This window comes from Apostichopus japonicus, chromosome 9 (genome assembly GCF_037975245.1).
Source record: "Apostichopus japonicus isolate 1M-3 chromosome 9, ASM3797524v1, whole genome shotgun sequence".
Lineage (NCBI taxonomy): Eukaryota > Metazoa > Echinodermata > Holothuroidea > Aspidochirotida > Stichopodidae > Apostichopus > Apostichopus japonicus.
Window position 1 is genome coordinate 15,057,501 of NC_092569.1, and position 4,616 is coordinate 15,062,116.

The window sequence follows — 4,616 nt, forward strand, 5'->3', positions numbered from 1 at the left end:
CCTGCCCACAATGAGTTAATAGGATATGTTTAATAATGACAAGTGTGAAATATAGATATATGATGAACTTCAGAATTATCACATTAAAACCAAAGAAAATGTAAAAAAAAAAAAAATTATCTGGATAAGCAAGAATACTAAAACAGTTGCAACTCTGTCACGACGGTCCGCAAGCTATGGGTCGCGACCCAATGTTTGAGTCGCAAATGATTTTCGATGGGCCCTAAGATCGTTTCAGAAACCGCAGAAAAAGAGCGGTTAAGTTGTGTTTATGCATGTAAAGCAGTACCGTTATAAGTTGGACACGGTTTGCCATGTGTTCCAATCTCAGGATTACATATGTCGATTTCTTCAAATCAACATCGACCTACTTGTGGCAGGAAACATAGCCAACCATCCAACTAGTAAGCAAACATATTTCAATCGTATCTGGAGAGGTGGGGTAGAGGGGGGATGGAGGTGAGGGTAATAACCGATGTGTCATGGCCGTAATTATTTTTGGCTGGGTCGCTGCCTAAATGGGTTGTGGACCGCTGCTTTATAATACACCTTACGTCGCCCACCGCAGCATCTTATGTGAAGCACTATGACCCCCTTTTCTCTCACTCTATAGACTTACTCGATGCACCCACCTTCACACATCCCCTCCCCGTCCCCGTCCCCCTCCATCTCTAACTCCCCTTCCCTTTCCCCCTTCACGCAAACATACACATATGCTTAATGGATACCCTCCATAAGTTACACTTGAATATCTGTTTGTTTTTGTTTTTAATGTTTGGTGCTAATATGTGTCATATTGTTCTCGGTCATACGTAGGACTATGGTAATAGACGACATAAGTACAGGATATAAGACTCTATTTGCGTTCACCTCACGGATTCTGCATGTTCTTATGCGACCCGTGTCATTGTTTTCGACTTCTAGGGCATTACGTTCGAACGAACCATGCACCGGAAGGAGTAACCATGACTGTACGAACATGCAGGAACATGACCGATGTAGAAAGGTTTTTATTACATGAATTATCTACACAACCAATTCGTACATCCAAAATTGTATAACCCATTTCGATGAGATTGCGTTTTTGGAATCGCACAGCCTTCTAAGACAAAACTATGAGAATTGCAAGTGATGTCGAAATTGGAATTAACTTTCAGTTAATTTTACCACATAAAACAAAAGAATAAAGTGTACAACAGTCTTATCATATAACCGGTTCTCGTAATCTCTTCTTCAAGATCGTCGGATTTCGTCAAACTGTTTTATCTAATTTCGGGAACTGCTGTCTGCAGTCATACATATCATCACATCATATACTCTGTGACTGATGGAAACTCCGACAACGATCGAGTTGATAACAGACGTTGTGCATACTTTGACTTGCATTTGTGCCTAGAATTAACGAAAAGTTGGGATTTATCGTGTGACGATACATAAGGAAGGATCGACTGGGCGAATCTGTCATTGTTTTCTTAAATGATCTTCCTATTCGATGCTATACTTTGCAGATGCGGGCTCTAGGATATGACCCCTCCCCCACCCCTCCCCCGTGTGAACATAAAGTTACACCTTCCGCATATATCCCCCCCCCCGAAAAAACAGTACACATTATAACATTTTCTTCAAGAACTATATTTTCGACAGCAGTATAACTGTCGAGTTCTTGTCTTCAGACTGCGATAAACGATATACATGTAATATCTTATCGAGTATAATTATATATAACAATCGACTCTATTGTATCTTCAGTCTTCTCTATTACTGTGTATACCTTACGATTTATTATCCGAAAATATTAATTTACTTGTATATGTATATCAGCTATATATTCTTTGAGTAAACCCTGGTTGATGGTATTTACAAGCTGTTTAATTCTTGTAACCGATACTTCGCTTTCCACCAGATATAAGTTACAATAGTACAATGTAAACTATACGTTACCTCTTTATGAAAGGTTCACTTCTCTCATTCTTACAGGATCTTTGTTTTCTTTCAGTGGATAGTTCGAATACATCGTTTTTAATAAAACCATAGAGAGTATAAACACATCCAGCCGTGACTCGTAAAATGCAGAGTAGACTGTTAAGCAGGGGGGCATGTGCAACCTTTTTGAATGAATGGGCCAGATATAAGGAGTGACAAATTGACTGGGCCGCACCTAACCAACGACCTGTTGTTGATTTCAAGCCTTTGATTCCGAGGACTTTCAAGCGATAGACGTGTGTACTTAATCTGTATTCACAAAAACATAATGTCAATACAGTACAGTTGATAATTAATGGGGATAATAGGCCTACCTGACAGCATCATTAGTGTCGATAAATTCAAAGCAGCTAGCTCGTTTTTGTGATGATGTAAAATAGATTGATTTTTTTCTTTTTCTAGCATGGCCGGACATCTCACTGGCCGCAAAAAAATCACTGGCGGGCCGCATGTGGCCCGCGGGCCGTAGGTTGCCCACCCCAGCTGTATAGGAACCTAAATCTGCTCCGATAGTGTGGTGAGTATACACGGAATTTGTGCCTAGATCTATCAAAGTGACAGAATACACAAAACTAATAATAAAGCTGGTTTGCTTGACGACGTGCGACTCGATGGAAACCCAGCTGATTTTAACAGGGGGGGCCGAGAATTTTATATAACGAAGGGGGGGGGGTCGCTGGGGTGGTTTCAAGCCAACTTCCAGATAAGGGGTGTGTAGTTCCTCAAACCCGAAAAAAAGGAGACTTCAAATGGTGCGTTCTGATGCATTATATTTAGACTTTTAGAATTAAGTCCGTACGATTAAGCCGTTGAAACCAAGGTCGACAATATTAATGACTACGTTTAATTTTTTATGTAAGGAGGACGTCAGCCACACATCACTACTCCTTCTTGATCTGCGCATACTCAACAGTGTACCACTGCTCAATGTGAGTACAATTCATCTTTTGCACCCAAAACTGTTTATTCCTTCGTCAGGCTTCGTGGAAAGGGTTCAATGGCGGAAAGCAACAAACCAACAGAACAATGCTCGGCCACTGCAGTCGGATACGGCATGAAAGTGTGTCAAATAACATGTTAGTAAGTGTAGCCTAGTTCTATACAGAAAGTATAAAAATAAACAATCTTCGTTCAAAGTAAAATGCTCAAGGTTAGCTTATATTGTGATATAGACCGATGTGTATAGTCTCTTCAAAGACAAAAGGCTGTAGATATATATATCGTTCACCGGAACTGAGTTACACTCAACAAAGGCAAACCCAACTAATATAATATTAGCTTACTTACTCATTATACGAGTAAGCGAAACAAGACACTGTGAATGAATTTCATCCACGAATTTTGTCGCAACCATACTCCGTTGTTTGTCATGAGTTGCTGGTAAAGGAGATGTAAAATAGATTTTTGTTTTACTTATATACCGGATGTCACGTGACGTTTAATTGACACCACGGTGCTGGTAGAAATAAAACTATAACCGATGTTATAGAACGTATATACTAGACCGAACAATGTGATTCAAGTCGAGGGTTTGATATAGGAACCCGCAAAGACAAGAGTCATAGTCCAGCCTGTGGTAGATAACAAGGACTAAAAATGGCAAATGAAGGGCTAAAAATAAAAATGAAGGAAATGCAGTTCAATGAGAAGTTTGTTGAACGAGATAACAATAAAATGAATCAATGTATAGAGAGGCCATATGCACCAACTCATTACGCCATCGTATACAGTCAGTATATGTCGTTTCACAACAGTGTTTTTTTACAGTACTTTTTCATTCCATTCACGCGCGCCACTAATATACACGCCACGGTAATGAGCATTATACAAGGTGCGAATGCCATATCCGAGACCATTATGCTCATTATATGCCGCCGGGTCAGGCGCGTAGCCAAGTGGGGGGGGGGGGGCGAAGAGGGCGACCGCCCCCACTAGAGCATATTTTTTGGGGTACGTTTTTATGATATCGCTAGTAATTTCAAATAGAAAATGCTTAGATGCAACTTGCAAGGCCTGGGAAGTGTCATTTCCATCGATCTGGGAGGCATTTCCGGCCAAAATTTCCTTGTACGCTTTGCGCCAACCTATGGTGGCGCCATAGGCGTACGAGGCGGGGAGCAGACTGCCCCCCAAATTTCCAGAGGACAAGAAATTCGGGCAAAAGTCCTGAAAAAATCGGGCAGCCTAAGAGGAGAAAAAAAATATATGTATATATAAATATGCAGTAGCTTGCCCGAATCTTTTTCAAATTTTTGCCCGACAATTCTGTGGAGAGCGTTTTATGTTATTTGTTCTGTGACATTAATATGAATATAGGCCTAATGATTTTCTTTATTTAGCATCATGTTGCCCGAATATTTCCGTGTAACACCACCGTAAGCGCAGCTCATCGGGGCTACCACGCTTTTTGCACTATCAAAAATTTGTCTAACTATAGTCAACTGTATACCTGGACATCCCCGACATGAGTGTATATAAGAAACGTACTCTTGTTCATTGATGGTGGGGGGGGGGGGTGCCTACAAGCCTAGAAGTACAGGTTTGTCGTATTCTTTGTTATTTTTTATACTTTTTTTGTGAGACAAATTGCAGTCTCACCCGACACAGCGACATTATCCCGCCTACGTGTCGTT